The sequence below is a fragment of the Haemaphysalis longicornis genome, unplaced genomic scaffold, assembly GCF_048455015.1.
Source record: "Haemaphysalis longicornis isolate Haplotype H1 unplaced genomic scaffold, Haemaphysalis longicornis Haplotype H1 scaffold_3, whole genome shotgun sequence".
NCBI lineage: Eukaryota > Metazoa > Arthropoda > Arachnida > Ixodida > Ixodidae > Haemaphysalis > Haemaphysalis longicornis.
Window position 1 is genome coordinate 62380117 of NW_027526335.1, and position 19995 is coordinate 62400111.

At 51.6% G+C, this 19995-nt stretch overlaps 1 protein-coding gene and 1 non-coding gene across 2 annotated transcripts in view; both read left to right on the plus strand.

Annotated features, from left to right (window-relative positions):
- LOC144174532 (uncharacterized) overlaps positions 1–19995 on the plus strand; it is a 598699-nt gene that overhangs the window by 48422 nt on the left and 530282 nt on the right. The window lies entirely within an intron of this gene.
- LOC144176105 (U1 spliceosomal RNA) lies at positions 2382–2544 on the plus strand. The gene has a single exon (XR_013323787.1). It is a non-coding gene; the product is annotated as a U1 spliceosomal RNA (small nuclear RNA).

The window sequence follows — 19995 nt, forward strand, 5'->3', positions numbered from 1 at the left end:
TTCGCCGATTTTGCCACCACCGAATCCAATCCCCCCTTGGGAGGACGAGCTTATCCGCACCCCCAAACCTATGTCAGGGGTCTGCAGGAAGGACCACCACATAGAGGAGCGCGCTGCCGCCGCTGCGCGAGCCGACCTGCAAGAAGGTGCCATATTCGTGGACGCCGCCGTCGATGCGACCACCAACCGCGTTACCGTTGCTTGTGTAGGTGGGCCAGTGCGGGCGAGGCGGACGTTTCAGTTTGACACCACGCCCAGCACAGTGCGATGCGAGCTGGAGGCGGTACTACTGGCGGCGGACCACATCGAAGAGCGCTGCCAGGTGGAGGAGCACCGGGGCCGGCAATTTACCATATATACTGACAGCAGAGAGGCGGTGGCAAGACTCGGTGGCACCCCAGTCATCGGATCCACAAGCCACCTCATCAAGACGATTGCGAAGAGACTTCGCACAACGAAATCCATTACCGTGCGGGTGGACTGGGTGGACTGGGGTGGACACGCGGGTGGCGTCGGGAACGAGGCCGCCCACGCGTGGGCGAGCGAGGAAGCAAGTATCCGCTCCGACCCATTACACCCTGTTCCCCCAGCACGGCACGACCCAGGCCCTGCGGACGACAGAGCCGCTGCCAAGCAAGAGTGCAGGGCGAAGCTCCGTGCCGCTACGCCCCATGACCCACGACCACTGCCAGGAGGACTTCCCAGGGGGGCCCAAATCCTGCTAGACAAAATAAGAGCAGGTGCTGCTCTTATGGAGGACGTGCTCGCAAAATGGCGGGCATACGTTCCCCGACGCTCACGACACCTGAGAGAACCCCTCGAGAATCCAGGGAGACTACCATCGTGACCTGCTCCTCGTGTCACGCGCCAACAAGGCCCACAATGCAGCACATGCTGTGGGAGTGCTCGGGGCTCGCGGCAGAGAGAAGAGCCCATCTTCCGCCGTACATCAAGACCCTCCAGAAGTGGGCATCGCCTCCTCTGGGCCGGGCTCACCCAAGAGAGACTGTTATGTCCCTGTGGACTTTCGCTTGTACCACAGGGATACACAAGAGAATGTAGACGCTCTCACCTTCTTTACCGCCTTCCCCATCCCTGACTAGACCTTGAGTCTCACCTTCCGAATAAAGAATAATAATAATAATAATAATAATAATAATAATAATAATAATAATAATAATAATAAATTGCGGCATTCGTTTGTCATACCAGACTGATTGAGCACTGAACGAACGATATCCTCATGCCCAGAAAAATTCAAAGAAGGTCAGGAAGAGTTAACGGCAAAATATTGGCCAATGACACCCGCTACACCGACATCGCGTACTCACCTTTCCATACAATTCTAGAGGTCACCGACACCAACGGCACCATCTACACTGCCGCCACATACCGCCACCTATCTCCATCTACAGCGGAAGCTACGGCCCTCGCACCGCATACAACCATCTCCGGCTATCTCGCGATTATCACCGGCTCAAAGCAAGTCTGTCGAAGGTACCTCCTAGAAAGAATTCCCCTACCTGCCCTCAAGCTTCTACAATCCCTAACATCCCTTCCTAACATCGTCATCGTTTCCCTCGCCGGGAACGACGCAGCTCCCACTGCAGCCCGCGAACTCCACTGCCGGGCACTTCCGAAGGGTCCGGACCGGACGCCACCACGCCCACGACAGACAGACTACACCGATTACCACCCATCGATTCGGGTATCTGGTCGCACTACTGACACACCCGCCGAGAATACCCTCCTCCACACCCTCCACTCACCAACCAAGAATACCGCATTAGGCGACGTCTCCAAACTAATACATACTACGACGGCACCATCCTGTCTCACATCTCCCCCAGCCGCTTCACCTGCAACGGCCATGACTGCCGCACTCCAGCCACTAACCGCCCACCCCCTCATATTTTTCTGCCCACGCCAACATCCCCCCTCCATCTACTCCCGAGCAGTGGGAATGCGCGCTGACCAGCTTGGAATCCCGCTGGCCACCCGAGCACTGGAAGCACGCGGCTGCCTGAACTAAGGTCAGCGGCCACCCGCCTGCCCTAAAGTAAAAAAAAAAAAAAAGTTTATTCCTCCTGAATGTCCGAATGACCCCAACGTACGTGTGGCGCTGCCATCGTTTCAGTGACTAAACGTAAAAACGGGCCGTAATGTTGGTAAATCACTTAAAGCCCATGCCGCAAAGACTAAATCTACTGCATGAGTTGACTAGCAGATACTTGCGCGCCCTTAAATTACATCGTCCGTTTGCGTTCTTTTTTACTGTTCATGCGTCTTTTATGAGCATTTTTACCTTTTCTTGCAGACGCCACCGGCGCTTCGTAAGTGCACATGGCAAGTCCGGTCCGCCTGCGGCGCGCTGAACAGGCATACTTACCTGGTGCTGGGCTGTTCGGTGGTCATGATGGTCGGCGCCCCAAGTGGAGGCCGACCATTGCACTGCGGTCGGCTGAAGCTTGCCACTTCCCCAAACTGGGGTAGATGGGGCATGCAATTTTTGGTAGTGGGGCTAGGCGTTCGCGCCAGCCCCTTCCCAATGAAAACCCACAATCAGTCCTCAAAAACGCAACTGGTGCGCCCACCTTTCGGTGCTGGTTCCAGAGCCACTAAATGAGCGTAGCAAAATTAGTGGGTCTAGCTGGTACCAGAGTCCTTCAATGCTTCTCACATAGAAGGATTGTGCTGCAGTACTAAGCAGAAAAGACTGCGTCCGCGTGTGCATGACGTCGCTTGCCTGGCACTGAGTCTGACCATGGTCTGACGGTGCTGAGCATGTCGACGTGTTAAACAGGCTTGGCACTACAGCGACCCCGTATGAATGAAAGTGCATAAATCAGCACTCTTAGTCACAGTAACGGAGACAAAAGGCAAAGGAAAACGAATCATATATATGTTCCAAGATTGGACATCATTGCTAATTAATGCGTTGAATCAACTACCTTACCCGTGGAAATACATCAGGCAGAGAAAAGAGAAGGGCGATGAATAAAATAGGAAGACAAAAAAACGATATGAAAAGCGAAGAACAAGAAAAGTGGCACGATCGAAGGATATGCGTTTTTGTTCACAGACGACGTACCAGGCATAACAGGCAGCACTGTCATTTTGGGGTTTACTGCGACGCTCCTACCACAGTTTAATGCCCCTTCGGAGCATCATGGCCTCTAATTCAAGATCCTTTCGGGATGAAGTCAAACGCGCCACCATACTCCAATGGAATGCAAGAGGCCTCAAGCCCCGTTTTTCGGACTTTAAACAGTTTGTGTTTATAAACAATTTCCCCATCATCGTCATTTGCGAACCCAACGCCACGGACGCGTTCAGGCTCTCTGGATATGAAGCATTTGCGTCACCAGCTAGTGATGCTTCTAGTAAAGTTCTGGCGTTCGTCCGACGGGAACTAACATATAACCTCCATTCTGTGGAACCTCATGACAGCAACCAATACATTTGCCTGGTGTCGGAGTTGCGCTGATCCGGACGGGCTCGCCCCGTAAATATAAGCGCCTAGTCATCAAGTCATCTTTCGTGATAGGATTCGTGCAGACCGCCATGGGGCTCTGTGCTCCGTAAGGACACGTCATCAGTGAGCGGTTCTCTTGGTTTCTACGTGACTGCAGCGGGGCGGCCCTACGTTTTACGTTGGGGTAGCCCCTTCCTCCTGGACGCCGTCTCCCTACTGACCGCTGGACCACCATATTGGACAAGGACACGTCATCATGTCTTCTTGGGAGGTCGTTCAGCCGCCACCCAAGGCACATGTTTTCTACTTTACGGCCCCGAAGGACGTCACCGTGGATGACCTGGTGAATGCCCTCGAGGAAATCGTAGGTCGTTATGGCCTGGACACCCTGATGCACCAGGGTGGGTTCAAGTTCTGCGCGGTGGGGGCTACGGCTGCTGCTGCTCGCAAGCTCACCGAGAAAGGAGCCGTAGTTGTGAACGGCGTTTCGTGTCCTGTGGCCTGCATGGGCCCGCAGGTCGTCTACATGACAGTGTACCGCCTGAACCCCGTTGTGAGTAACGCGGAGCTTGCGGCAGCTCTGAGACCATATGGGAAGGTCCTCAACGTCAGCCAGCCGGCGTGGAGGAGCCTTTAGCATATCAAGACCGGCATGCGACTCGTGAAGATGGAGATGGCCAAGGCCGTCCCTAACTTCATGAAGATTCGAGGGTTCAAGGCCCAGTTTGAGTACAAAGGTGTGCGGAGGGTATGCGCCCGCTGCGGCCAGACCGACCACCAAGTTAGCGCCGGCAAGACCCCCTGGTGCGGCCGCTGCTCGGAGTACGGCCACGATGACGTCGACTGCAATGCGCAGTGTCGCCGCTGCAAGGGCAACCATGCCACCGCCGACTGCCTGCGGCCCCGCTCCTATGCGGACGCTGCGAGCAATCTCGCTGAGTTGCCTCCCGCACCTTCCAGTCAGCAGGCTCTCGAGAGTACGAGCGACTTTCCCGAGCTACCCCGGGCCTCCTTGAGCCAGCCTGCCGAGGCTTCAAGCGAAGGTACTGCTCTGGGCGTCAACTCGACGATTGGTGAATCGACAAGCGATAGCCAAGAAATGGAACACGAGAGCTGCCTGTCGCCTTCGGAGGTGGTGGTGGTGGTGGTGGCCCGAAAAATGGCGCATACCCACTTAGGGGGATTGGCCAAGAAGAGTTATGTTTTCATTACAATCAATCAAGGCAAAATAATGGAGCAGAAGAAAGAATTTTGCCTTCGGAGGACGAGATTCCACCTGCGGAAGAAGACACTTCATCGTCTTCGACCGATGCCTCCCACTTCACGAGCTCCAGCTCTGCCGAGTGCAGTGACCTCGCGGAGCAGCCTCAGCGCGAGCCAGGGCGTGCAAAGGAAAACAACATCGCTCTCCCTGGTTCCTCGAGCGGCTCGCGCAGCCGCCGGAAGGAACGCAGCAAGCCCGGCACGAGCGGCAAAGCAGTGGTGAGCCGTTCCAACCACACCTCTAAATCGCCTGTAGCTGGCAACAGTACGTCCACTTCCAGTGGCGCGCCTACACCGAAGGTCACGGACCCTCATCTGGTCAACCCTGTCAGCCAGGTCGCCGATCTGCAAGGTTCCCCATCTCTCCTGGAGCGGCTCGCAGCGTCCACCAAGCAAAGTCTGTCTTCCTCGATGGCCACAGGTGATGCGGGCGGCACTGACGAGCCTCGTACTGCTGGCCCATCCCTCGTTGTGACCGACCCTCGCCTCGTCAACCCGATCAACCAGGTGCACGACTTGCTTCCTCCCCGACCCTCTCCACCGGACCGCCTAGATGCGTCCAAGCGGACGTTGCCGTCGTCCTCAGCGGACACCGATGATGCCGACGATAACAAGAAACTGTGCGTCGAAGTCGACGTGCCTTCCGACGACAGTGAGTTTTGAAGATGGGAAGGTTAATGTGGGTTGTGCCCTTATCACCTTTATGCTGGTGCGTTTTCTTACTTTGAATGTTCAGGGCTTTCGGGACTTGGACAAACAGAGGGAGGTGATGCACTATGCTCGGGCGCAACACGTTGACCTTCTCTTTTTGCAGGAGTGCAACTTTCGTACTCCACGCGACGTTCTTTTGTTTCGCGAGCGCTTTCGCGTGCAAGCCTTTTTCACCCTGTCAGACAGGATGTCTTCGGGCGTAGGCGTCGTCTTTCTGCGCGAGAGCTTGCGCCGCAAGGCTCATTGTACCTTCGGGATAGGAGGGCGCGTTCTTGCCGTTGATTTTTTCTTGCTCGCACGTCGCGTGCGAGCTGTTGTAGTGTATGCACCTGCGCAGCACTCTGACTCGTCCTCTTTTTTTGCATCCCTGGACGCGTTCGTGCTCGAACCTTACCCAACATTCTTGGTGGGCGATTTCAATTGTGTGACCGACCCTTGGCGTGATGTGCGGGGACGTGGGCAAGGTCGGCCTTATAGTGGTGCCCGGGCGTTGAAGGACCTGATCGGTCAATTCCATCTTTCCGACGCGTGGGTGCAGCTTCACGGCGACAGGTTTGTCGCTACTTGGGAAAGAGGACAATCTGGTAGTCGGCTAGATAAGTTCTATTTTCCACCCGAGCTGAGCTGCTACGTGGAATGCTGTGACGTCCTCTCCTTCCCGGCTGGAGTTCGTCGCGTTTCCGATCACCGGCCTGTGTTAGCAACGCTTAACCTTGGCAACTGCACGCCCTGCCACCAGATGTGGCGGATGGACGAGCGTCTGCTAACCGACAGGGACAGTTCTGCAGCGCTAACGGCTTCGTTGGCTGCTCTGTGCGAGTACAGTTCTCTCCCTTGGGATGAGTTAAAGGACCACTGGCGCGTGCTTTTAGTTAAGGAGGGTCGTGCGCGTAAGGTGCGTATCACGGCCGCGCTTAACGACACGTTGAGGAGACTTCGCATCGTGCAGAGAGGGGGCACCTTAACCTTCGCGATGCGGGACTATGTCAACCTGCTGAAAATACGCTACGAGTCCCTCTTACGGCAGTCATCACAAGCGGCGAGCCGTGCGCAGACCTTGGGCAGGCCTGTATCGGACCCCTCCGTACTCCGGCATATTCGAGCGGGCTCGCTTGACGAGGTTGGGTTAGCCGCTGTTCCACAAGTTACACTCGCCGATGGTTCGGTTAGCACGAGGGTTGAAGACATAGCCGAGGTATTCGTGGGACATTTTGCCACCCTTTTCTCGTCCGAGAGCGTGTCTTGGGATGCAGAGGAATTCGAGGACAAGCTCAGCGCATTTTGTGGGGTGCTGCCATGCGTGCCAGATCACCTGGTTGAGTTGCTGTGTGCTCCTGTGGATGCCGACGAGTTGAGTCAGTGTGTTAAAAGATTGAACGGTGCGTCGGCGCCTGGGCCTGACGGTATCCCTGCTGGATTTTACAAGAAGTTTTTTCCGGCAATTCGGGGTGCACTACTCGACATGGTGAACGGCTTTCTTCAGCGCGGAGTGCGACCTGACTCCTTCCGTGAAGGCCGTGTCATCTTGATCGCAAAACCAGGCGGGGATCCTACGCAGCCCCAGGCGTATCGACCAATTACTCTACTGAACACTGACTACAAGATTGTAGCATCCATTTTGGCCAGGCGCACCAGTACCGTTTTGCCCGATATCATAAGCCAAGCGCAAACGTGCAGCGTACCAGGTCGCACAATTTTCTCGTCCCTGGCATTGACGCGCGATTTGTTCAGTTACGCGACAAAGATTAGCGCGGGTGCTTCATCTCTCTCGATCAAGCGAAAGCTTTTGACAGAGTGGAGCACCGATACTTGCTGGGAGTTTTGCGCCAATACGGCTTTCCGCCGGACTTTGTCGCTATGCTCGAGCTGTTGTACTCGGACGTCAGAGTTCGAATGCTTGTCAACGGGCTTTTAAGTAGTCCGTTCTCTGTCACCCGTGGGATAAGGCAGGGCTGCCCTTTGTCACCTTTGCTTTTTGTCATTTGTCTCGACCCACTGCTGCGCCGTGTTGATGCAAGCACTGCCATCCGCGGCTTTCCATTGCCAGGCATAGGCCAAGTTAAAGTGTCCGCGTATGCGGACGACGTGTCCCTGTTCATTCGGGACGAGGACAGCTACCGAGCGTTTATGCGGCTATTTCAGGAGTACGGTGAGCGACATGTCTGGAGCTCGACTGAACAGGGAAAAAGTATGGCGGTGCGCTTCGGCACATTTGCGTCTGGCTTGGCGGGCGACGTAGAATGGGTGACGGGTGTTCGAGTACTAGGTGTGGTTTTTCATGCCTCGGGTGAAGTGGCGCGTACTACGTGGAAGCGCCTCCTTGAGACTGCGGAGCAACGTCTTGCAGTTGCAGGAAAGTTCAGGCTTTCCCTTGCAGAGCGAAGCTACATAATTAAGTCGTCCGTCTCGGCGGCGCTTTTTTATGTAGCACGCGTAGCAAAACCGCCGCGCCATTTCACCCGACAGTTCGCAACGAAGTTTGGATCGTTCTTCTGGGCGGGCAAAACAGAAGCAGTGTCACGAGCGCTGCTGAGGCTGCCCAAGTCAATGGGTGGTTTTAGTCTGCCTTGTTTGCAAACCATGAGCAGCGTGCTGGCGGTACGGGCAGTGATCGACCTTGTTGACTCAGACGAGTACCCAGGAAAGGCGCTGCTCCAGTACTTTCTGGGAACTTCCCGGTCATTATTTTATGACACGCACATCGCCGGTCCTTCAGCTGAGCAGCCGCCGCCATTTTACTCGTACGTTATAAAAACATTGCGAAATCTCCAGTCATCCTTGCCAAGCCTAAGTTTTAGGGAAAGTACGGCAAGTGATAGTATGCGAAAAATTGGCAATAACCCAATTAGACAACCAACAGATAGGAAGGTCACGCGGTGTCCGGTGGCATCAGCTGACTTCGGCGGCACTTCCGGCTGATGTTCGGGATTTTGGATGGTTACGTGGCTGGGAAGTTCTCCCGACGTGTGACCGTCTGGCGAGATTCGGCGTTGTGCGTTCCGCACGGTGTCCGCACTGCGGCCACACTGAAACATCAGAACATGCCTTGTTTCACTGTCGTGTAGCGGCAACGTTCTGGACTGTATTAAGCAGGATGTTCGGACTCACACTTCGAATGAACACTCGTTCAAATGATGTGTTGGTCAACTTTCTGATGTGCGCTGGTGCTTTTGTTCTGTGGAAAAATCGTGGTGCTGCATGTCTTCGAGCCCGGCCGCAGCGGGCAATGTTCCCACTGCTGTGGCGTGTCCGGTGGATTCTGATGAGTCATTTGGAGCATGAGTTGGCAGCTCTAGGGGAAGAAGCCTTCCTTTTGCGTTGGTCTACGCGCTTTATAGTGGTCAGGAGTAACGTCCTGAGCGTTTCTCTAGTGCCGTACTGAGCTGAGTTAGTTTATGAGCTGTTTTTCTGAACACTGGTGAAGTTTGTGTGACTTGATTTGTAGTGACTTGTTGACCACGCCAAAAATTCTGTGCAGTGTGTATAATGACCATGTTACATGCAGACTGATTGGATAATTTTTTGTTCTTAGGGCAGCGCTGTTATCACTAGTCGCTGCGCCCTGATATGTGGGTTATAATAAATTCTCTTTACATTTGCCTCACAGTGAAGAGGAAAAATGTCTCGTTCACACTCATAGGAGTTTATTTATCTCCTTCAGGTCGCTTCGATTCCAGCAGATTAGACAAAATCATCAGAGACACCCCTGGTCCTTGGGTCCTTATGGGGGACTTTAATGCCCATCATATGCTCTGGGGAAGCCACAGAAATGATCCAAGAGGTCGAAAACTGGTTTCACTGGCGTCCCGTCATGAGCTTTGCGGTGTCAATGATGGCAGCCCAACATTTCTTCGCGGTACGACGTATAGTAGCTGTCTGGATTTGGCTTTTGTCTCGAGAAGTCTCATTGACAGTATTCAATGGTTCACAGACATGGAAACCCGTGGAAGTGACCACCTTCCAACATACCTGAGGATCGAGGGCTTTGATGGTTTTATTCCTGGGAAAACCATTCGAGGAATAGACTGGAAGAGGTTTAAATCTCGCATGGAAGATCTCTGCTGCGAAGGGCTCTCCTCGACTTTTGAAAGTGCCGTAACCAGCACTGCGCAAGATTCCATGCGTTCTTTCCGGGTGCATCCCAAGCTTACAGAATTTGACGAAGTGCTAGAACATCTCAGAGCTATTCGTCGTCGTGCAGAACGAAGATACAGGCGCACTAAGTCTATTCATGACCTCCGGGAGGCCCGACGTACACAGAAAAAAATTCAACGTCGCATCGTACAAGTACAAGCACAGCGCTGGAAATCGTTCTGCGAGAAACTTGATCCTCGGAAACCTCTATCTAACATCTGGAACACTGTCAGGGGCCTTCGAACAACAACACAGCAACGTCGGCCTTTCAGTGCTTTGGCGCTTCATCAGAAACGCCGAGAGGTCGACGTAGCGGAGGACTTTTGCCTAAGAATCGCCAATGGTCCAGCTTCGACCAGCCAAGCGGACATACGCGTCGTCCCCGTATCACGCGACTCCTGCATGGACGTCCCATTTTCAATGGAAGAGCTCGATGCGGCGTTACATCTGTGCCGAAGTAGATCTTCACCAGGACCAGACGGAGTGACGTACGCCGCCCTGCGTCACCTCGGCCAAGAAGCCCGTCACACTCTTTTGTATCGGCTGAACCAGTCATGGCAAGATGGTTTGGTCCCTGAGGATTGGAAGGCTAACCGCCTGGTCCCAGTTCTTAAAGCAGGCAAGTCTCCCCTTGACCCGGCATCATATCGTCCTATAGCCCTTGCAAGCTGCATTGGAAAATTAATGGAAAGGATGGTTTTAGGTCGTTTGGAATGGTACCTTGAGCACCGTAAAATTTACCCCCATGCTATGGCTGGATTCCGACGCGGACGTTCATCCATCGACAACGTAATTGACCTTGTCACATCGGTACAGCACAACAAATCACTCAAACGTTTCACAGCCGCTTTGTTTCTAGACATAAAAGGAGCGTACGATAACGTAATACATGACGCCGTTCTGGGCGGCCTACAAGATGCAGGAGTCGGTGGACGGACATTTAGATGGATCCAAAGCTTCCTATCAGGAAGATATTTTTTCGTTGAGACTTCAGATGGCCCAACATCACAGCACTTTGTTTCTCGTGGAGTCCCGCAAGGAAGTGTGCTTAGCCCTACATTGTTTAACCTCACGTTGATAGGACTCACCACCGCATTACCAACCAACGTCCACCTCTCCATCTATGCTGATGACATCTGCATTTGGGCATCAGGAATTTCACGCCCTCAGATTCGGGCCCGACTTCAGAAAGCCGCAACGCTAACGTCTTTGTTCCTGCGTCGAAAAGGGCTGGAAATATCTCCGGAGAAATGTGCACTGGTTGCTTTCACCCGCAAAAAAATGTCGCAGTATAAGATTTCTTTAAATGGACAACATATTCCTTACGTCAAAAGTCACCGTTTTCTGGGAGTTATCGTGGACCGGGATTTATCATGGACTCCTCAAGTTTCATACCTGAAAAAAAGGCTAACTGCAGTGGTCCAGCTATTCAAGTTTCTGGCCGGAAAGACGTGGGGTGTCTCCGTGCACTCAATGTTACGCCTGTACGATGCCCTGTTTCTCGGTGTTTTGCGTTACAGCCTGCCTGTATTAACCAACACATGTAAAACCAACCTACAGGCAATTCAGGCCATACAGGCCCAGGGTCTTCGTACATGTCTCGGTCTCCCGCGTTGCGCCTCAACTGTGGCCACAATTTGCGTCGCAAGGGATCACCCGATCACAACCCACATGACAGTGGAGACACTGAGGGCACACATTAGGCAACTCACCCGGTTGCCCCATCACCACCTTGCATCCCTGCCTTCAACACGACCGCAGGCATCTTTTTGTAAGGTGGTTGCCGCTCACAGTGGGAGCTTGCCATCGAGCTATACACCTCCTTCTCGGCCCTCGTCGCCACTTTGGTGCCTGTCACAGCCACAACTGCACTTAAACATCCCTGGAATAAAAAAGAAAGCGGACCTTCCACCTAGCGGTCTTCAACAGCTATCCCTACTCTTTCTACATGAGGCATACAGAGACCGGGTCCATGTCTACACGGATGGGTCGGTCACCACGTCCAGTTCTGCCGGCGCTGTTTTGATACCACAGAAGTCGACCGAAATTTATTTTAAGCTTTCAAACTCGACGACGTCAACCGCTTCTGAATTGGCAGCTATTCGGGAGGCCCTTCTATTCATCCAGCAGGAATCGCCAGAAAAATGGGTTGTGCTATGCGACTCGAGGTCCGCTCTTCAGTGCATCCAATCTGCCCTCCGCCGCGGCCCATACGAACAACTTGTGGCTGAAATCCGGTGCTTATATGACACATTAGTCAGACATAGACATGATATCGTTTTCCAGTGGCTCCCAAGCCACTGCGGCATTACTGGGAACGAACTGGCGGATAGAGCGGCTCATGGCGCCCACACAAGTGCAAGATTGACCCGCGTCCCTCTATCACGCACTGATGCTGCAAGGTCGCTGCGGTCCATTGCCCGGGAAATCACTCTCGCTAAGTGGAATACACCCGAGTTCTCTAACGCTCGTCTTTACTCGCTCGACCCTAGAGTGCCTCGATGCGCGCGCCCCCGCTTAGAGTGGTGTCAGCTTTTGAAAGGGCAGGTGCCGCCTCGGCGGCCTTGGCGGCAGCGTGGCCGCCATTTTGACTCCTCCGGCCGGGTCCCGGCGCTTGGTGCGCATGCTGTTGCTCGCTCGGTGCTCGTTCCCCGCCAGTTTTATGCGATCGTTTCCATCACCATGTCCTTGTGCTGCAGGCCGGAGGGCAAAAATTATTCTATGAATGGCTGAAAACTCTAGCACTTGCCCAGGGTATCGAAAAGAATGCTTCTTTGGACAGCGATAATCAAGCGCGACAAGCGGCATTTCACCAAAGCCTCATCCATTTGTATCGTAAGTTAACATTTATTTTTTTGAGCGCGAAGCTATTTCATCTGCCAGAAATATTTAGCGCACCATTATTTTTTTTTATTGATTACAAAAGCACACGTGTGGGCAATATTTGGAGCAGCGTAAAGGGCCCCGAGTATTCTGATACATTCAAAAGTACTACCGAGGCTTTCAGACTAGTTTCGCTGCGTGGGAAAGTTTCACCCTGAGTTCAGAACTTATATTTATTTGTGCACGCTTTCCACAACTTCGTCGAAACTTGCATGCCTCTTCCGAAATGAGAACGTTTGGACACAAGTTATGCTGTTACTGCGGAAAATGTTCAGCGTTACGATGCCGGGCCGGGTACCGCCGTCTTTGTTCTTGTGAAGCAGTGCTTTTTAAATGACAAGTAAAAACAAGCCCAGGCCTATTCCGCAGTGTTGTGTCATTCTTACACGATAATTAAATTCTGCTCGAGTAGGAAATCACGACTTGGCTACAAACTTTTCATAGAAATAAATTTGTAATGCCTGCTAAAGTATCGCCCCAACGACCTTATCTTTCGTCAGCTGATTGTTTTTTTATTCGCAAACATTCAGTGCAAAGGTTTAACGTATTACCCTAACAGCAGGCAAGGAACGCCCTTTATAAAACCTCGCCCCACAAACCTTATTCTTCGTCAAGTGATTGTTTTTATTCGCATAAATGTTCAGTTCAAAGGTTTAAACTATTACCCTAACAGCAGGCAAGGTCCATTGTCGCGCTCATTGAAACGGCTCACTGGAAAACGCACGTGAAATCCGATTATTAAAATTTTCCCCTGGAGCTAACCTCTCCAATGAATAAATACTTCTCTCTGTCACACACGCAGCTCGTTTTTGCCGGGGATCATACAGCGCGCATAAATGAGGTTTGGTTACATGACAAGGACGTACATTCATCGCTACGTTGCCAGTCTGCTGAAATCCAATTGTAATTTTCTTTGCAGGCTTACTTTGAACCAAACTACTATGAATGAAACTGCGGGATGGTTGGGAAAGGCTGAAACCGAATGCAGTCATGAAGATAACAGCGAGTCAGCGACAGTCCTCAGCAAGTTCTCCATGTAGGGTTTTATTAGTGAAATTGCTTCTGTAGGCGCAGCATTTGTGTACACGAATAAATCACATGTTCACTGGAATTTTCGGGGGGGGGGGGGGGTTCGTAAAAGTAGAGCGACAGTATGGATGTAATGTGTTCAGATATGCCCGTAAAGTATCTCCTGTAAATGGTGAGGCGGGGGATGGGTATCAATGTCAGATAATAACAAGGGAAAGACAGGTGTTTATATACCACAAAAAATTAAATATTTGAATCATTTCCGCAAGAATACTAATAAAGAAGTTCACATTTCATCTTACCAGCATATTTACACACTAATGCCGCTCGGCACCTTATTCCTTGGGGTGCGGCGGGAGGGGGCGCTTTTTCTGCGTGCAATATGCAATTATGCCAGTTCTATAAAATTATAAATTGTTTGTAAACATTGTTTGTAAACAGTAGCTAGCTCCACAATACTGAAATTTTTACGCTGAGGTACATGTACGGCTGCTGGCAGCATGTATACAGGGTGTTTCAGCGAACACTTTCAAAAATTTTTAAAAATAGGCTCTTCGAGAAAAAAAAGAAACCCTCTTCAGAAGGAGACTGCTAGCTGCGGCGGACGCCAGGTAGTATGAAGGGCGTGCACATTAGTTAGGTGGGTAACTAAACTCTACTAATTAATTTCTTAATTAGCGGAGTTTGGTGGCTATTGTAAATGGTGATTTTGTAGCCCCGGAGAAGACGTTTTCACATCATATTTTAAAACAACGAAAAAGTCGGTGTTTAAAGCCCTGTAGCACGAGGAAACCTGCCGTTGTTTTTCGCTCAAAAACGAAACTCGGCGTTCGAGGAGCGCTGGAAGTCTTGAGCGAACGCAACGTCCGCATGGTGACGTGTTTCAATGAATGTGGCGGCCAATCCGAAATGTAAGTGCAATTTTCCCTAGCTAGGAAGCCTCAGCATGCGGCCACAGCCGCGAAAGCCTTCCTCACCCAGCAAACAAACCTTTCCTTTGTCTGATGCGCTTTCTAACACGCAGCGATTACGAACGAACAGCAGATAAACCTGACGAAAAAAAAAATGAACGAATGGTGACGTTTCACATGTTGAACGACTGGTAGCCACGTCAGATGTGGACAAGACAATGAAAAAAGAAAAACAAAACTGTCGCCAACGCCCACTAACGCTCCTGAAACGGGTGACCGCGCAGTGGGCGATATGGCTAGCTTTTTTCTTGCGCCTACCAACGAAAGAAAAGATAACGCTAGCCGTGGTATAAGGTGATCGTTGATCATTGAAAAAATACAGGAGGCGATGGCGTTGATATAAGCTGATTCCCTAGCGTGGGGAATCACCAGAGCCTTCTTGAATTTGGCGACACAGTCACTGCAACACGTCATCAGCGGATGTGGCGTTTTCACTACACTTCTGGCGCACCATGTGCTCTGCGTTTCGGTTTCATGCCGGAAAAATACTTGATTTTTGCGGGCTGCAGGGCTCTACAGAGTGCCTTTTTCATTGCTTTAAAAACTGATCGGTTATCGTCTTCTCCGTAGCTACAAACTCGCCATTGGCAATAACCGCCAAACTCCGCTAATTAAAAAGTTCATTAGACAATTTTAGTTAATTAACTATGTAATTCGCATGTTTCTCATAACTGCTGACGTCCGCCGAACCAGACAGCTTGTTTCTTAAGAGAATTCCTATTTTTCTTGAAAAGCCTACCCTCAGGAATTTTTGAAAATGTTCACTGAAACACCCTGTATAAGTGCTTTAAACGATGGGTAGCGTGTTTGGAACAACGTTTTTACAAAGAAGATAGGTAAAGGTTTAGACTTAGCGAACGTCTGTTGTTTCCCGCCTAAGGAAGAAGATTCGTTTTTAATACAATGAAGTCTACGTCAACCACTGATGCCTAACACAGGCACAGGCCATTAGCTTACAAGGCATACTTCGTTCCTTTGATAAGCCTTTAGGCAACAACAGCACTACGTGCTGGCTAAGCTTCGCAAAATAGAAAAGCTTGCGAACGTGCGCTTGTTCCTGAACGTATCGTGCACCGCAAATGGTCGCGCGCTGCGCATGCTACCCAGCTGCGGTGGGAGGCGTAATGGCGGATGCCGTAGCAGACGACGCGGCTGTCCTCACCCTCAGCGGAGCGCGCGAGCATCAAGGCACCCTACTCGACCCAGATTTGCAGCGCCACCTACCTAATTACGTGCCACGCTCGGACGTCACCTTACTTTGTCGCCTGTGGCTAGGTGTTGCCTTCACCGGTGCTTACTCCTACACCATTGGAATGGCCAACAGCCCTGCTTGTGATGCGTGCGCCACCGACGAGACGATTGAACACCTTGTGTGCCATTGTGACCGCTTCATAACCCCGAGGCAACAGCTCTCCACCACACTTCGCCGACTCGACGACCTCCCCTTTACGGCGCAGACAATTTTGTGCCATAGGCGCTGTTCGACGCAGGCCGAAAAGGCTATAAAAGCCCTACTGCTCTTTTTGAAGGACACGGGCCTGTCTGAACGATTGTAGGGACATTACTATAGTGCAGTGCCCTTAGTTCGCCCATTTTATCAGTGGACCGTATTAGTTTTGTGCATTTTCTGGTTGTGTGCGTTGTTTGTACCGCCTTTATAGTTGCCTGGTCACGCCTTGTGTTTTTTCTACTTTTCTTTCTCTCATTTTCTCCTTTAATATGTACCGCTGTCCTTTATTTCCCTTTCATTTCCCGTATCCCCTCCCCCCTGAGTAGGGTAGCCAACCGGACAGTATTCTGGTTAACCTCCCTGCCTTTCCTGTACTATTCCTTCCTTCCTTACAACGCCGGCCGGAAAAATGTCGGGGGAGGGGGTCAGCTCCCCCGCCCCTGGCTACGCGACTAGGCAGGTACGAATGAACACGAGAAAAAAAACAAAAAACACCCAGGGCAGTTGTATTGGGCGTTTTTAGCTATTTTTAATGAACGCGAGCGGCACATAAGATACCAGAGTTCGACGCGCGCGCTGGCCCCACAAGGCAACAGCGTACAATTTATTTTTCGTTCTCACTTTATGCGCCCACCAGCAAGAAAAGAAACTATTGCAAATTGTTTGTGTACGTTTGGGCTCTTGCACAGCTTTAGGTACCAGGCAGCTGGACGGATCGCGCCGCCCCTCCGTGTTCCTTTCCTTTCTGGAATGGCCGCCGCATTGGAGTGCGCAGCATCTCGTTGTTTTTGTCGCGTTTGCGTCGGCACTTTTAATGTTTAGGTATTATTGTGAGTGGATATGTCTAGTTAAACGACATCTATACAAATGTGTTGGGTTGTTGGCTGCACTAACAGCCACGGAAATGCATGGGACGCTTCAAGGTTGGCTCCAAACCTCATTGGTATGGGCAGTTCTGCCTTTTGCGGCCCTGTAAGCCTCGTTCCATCCGTTTTGGGTACATATATTAGTATTAATTAACATTCATTTCAACCGGTCTGAATCACAACAGTTTCGCACAAAGGACAAGTTTTCAAAACAAAATTACACCATCTTCCCACGTGGGAACCCTGATGCAAAGCCGTGCAAACTCAAAGATGCAAAGCCGTGCTAACTCGAGATGCTTTGCATCTCCTCAGGGCTCCCACGTGGGAAGATGGCGTAATTTTTTTGCTTTTCGCCTCCACCAGAAAAGCAACCGCCGCTGCCGGGAATCGAACCCGCGACCTCATGCTCAGCAGCGCAACGCCTTAGCCACTGAGCCACCGCGGCGGGTCACTGCCAGAATCGTTGGCGTCCATTGTCAGCTCATCGGACGGCGCAGACCGAAGCAGCAACTGAAGGGAGCAGCGGCGCGAACCTGGTTTATCTGAAGTGGCGAGGAGGGGAGAGGAGGAGGAGCGCGCACAGCTGTTGGGGAGAAAAGAGAGTGACGTTATCACAGCCAGCGTGGAGAGGGGAGAGGGGGAGGGGAGAGAGTGACGTTTCACAGCTGGCAAGGAGAGGAGGAGAGGTGCGGACGGACGCCGGAAGGACAACGGACATAGCCCCGAGCAAGAGATGCTTTGCATCTAAAATATAACCAAACGAAACAAAAGTCGTCCAATTTGAATATTGATAGCCAAGTATGGCAACCATTTTCTGTCGCAGAAAATTAAAAGAAAAGACTTAAAAATAAAGAAAGACATATTGAAAATGATGTAATGGAATCGAAAAGCTATGCGTAATTGCGCGCCTTCTGCGTTTGCCTAAAACAAAACAAAACAAAAAACTGAGCGTGAACTGACGAATGCAGCTAAATCATTTCAGCGAAGAAAAAAAATACTAAATATAGCTGTTTGGGTTGAAACGTTAAGTGCGACCAAGAAAACAAGATGAAGCAACGGAATCAAAAAGCTGTGCATAATCGTGCGTGTTCATGTGTTTGTCTAAAAACAAAAAATAAAATGTGATAATGCACTGACGAATTCACTAAAGGCCCGTTCACACTCGCGACGAAAGCGAGCGAAAGCGACGGGAATTCCGTCACTTTGTCGCTCGCCGATCCTTTTTGTCGAATGATCAGGACCAATTTTTGTCGCCACGCGACAAAGCGACAGAATGCGAGTCGCTTTCGCTCGCTGTCGTCGCGAGTGCAAACGGGCCTTAACTCAACAAAGAAAAATTACTCCCACCTCCCCTCGCGGGAACCCCTGTGTAGATGCGACGCATAGGGGGTTCCGTTGTTGTTTCCGTTAGGTTGATTCTCCCATCGCGTGAAACGTGCCGTGAACCCCCTGCCGCGGCTATGACGCAACGTGGCGCGGCTATGACGCAACACAATCCAACACAATCCACTTTAATCCAATCCAAATACAATCCAAGCCAAGCCAAGCCAAGCCAAGCCAAGCCAATCGAATCCAATCCTATGCCCCTCGCTATAGTGCCTGGAATATACTATATTCCAGGCACTATACCCTCGCGAGAGAGTGTTCGCTATCAGAGAGGAGAGGGGGTGAGCGGTGGAGAGCGCAGCTCGCGCGGCAAGGAGAATGGGGAAGGGGTGTGGACGGACAACGAAGCCGTTTGGAGGGACAAGGCGAGTGAATGAGATGCAGTCGCATCTAAAAGAATAAATATTTTTGCCTGGGTTGAAGCGTTTATGCGGTCAAGAAAACACAGGGTCAGTGAAACGGGAAAGTGGTGCAAGAATTTTTACTCATGAATAGACCATTCTCAAAATTTCTACCGCTTTTTTTTTTTTTTTTTTGAGCGCTTCGCTTGAACCGACAACATATGACACTGGGTTCAATGCAGCGCATGTGGCGTAGTTTGCTTTGCCTCTTCTCGTTTAGCCACGCAATAACTTTTTTTCGGACCATGAACCAACAAGGCAGAAACCAAGTATTATTACAGGCATGAAGCATTTATTTACGCGTGAAACTATAACGTTTCCCTAGTCATGCGGCGTTCAATCTGTGAACGCATCCCGGTGGCTGTTGAAAACGTTGTGGGAATCGTGGAGAACCGCGACGCGCGATCCCAAGCCGGTGCGCGCTGGGAGAGACGCGATGCGCTGAAGCCGGACCGGTGCAGCGCTAGTTCATCAGCTGGAACCACCGGTCCGCGCGCTGCACAGGCGCGCTGGCTGCACGATCGTGTGCGCGCGGAAGACAAAAAAGTGAGATCGGAGAGCTGGTCTGGGTGGGATCGGCGGAACAGCGCGGCTGCGGCGGACCACATATCTCAAATAGGGACTGCTGTCGCGTGCCGTGAGTGCCTGCCTCGCGATCACGACTGAATGGCGTGATTCGTGAACGCCGTCAAGCTTTGTGCTCGCATGCTTTGGGAGTTCCCAAATAAACGGCTGTGCTTCGGCACTACAGTCCCACTGTGTTCTCGTATCGGTGAACCTCGCTGGACTGCCATAGGTGCGGGGGCCTGCGTGGTTAACACGCCGGGAACTAGCGTGGTGGCCTACGCCGGAGAACTGGCTAGGTCGGCCCCAAGAGCCCCGCATATTCCACAACGTATTGCTGTTAAATTGATCATGTTTCTATCATAAGTAATCGCCCCTTGAAAACAGTCTGTTTTCTTTTGGGGGTAAATTTTAAAAGGCGCCCCCAACTTGGTCTTTTGCTCGCGCACGCCGACGTGTCTTCAGCAACTGCGAATTCCAGCGCCGCAGAATGCTTCAGTCGGCCATCCACGACAGCTTTGCCGGAGAATTTAGCTGCAAAATGTTCATCGGTATGCCAAACTGTACGCAGAGAACACCGAGGCATTATAAATTTGCTTTTTATATTACAGCGGCTACATGAGGAAATGAACTTGTACTCGGCGTCTTATCCGGGTAGGTCCGCAACGGTTTCCACCGTAGTCGTCGAAAACAAGCATGCACCGTTGCAGCCTCTCGCTTGCCGGCGACAATAATACACAAGCGGAGGAAGTGGCAATCGCCCTCGCCGTCGTACAAACTAATGCAGCGGTCATTGTCAATGACTCGCAGCAGGCTTGTCGGAATTTCGCTAGGGGACGCCTGCACACAACAACGCTAGGCA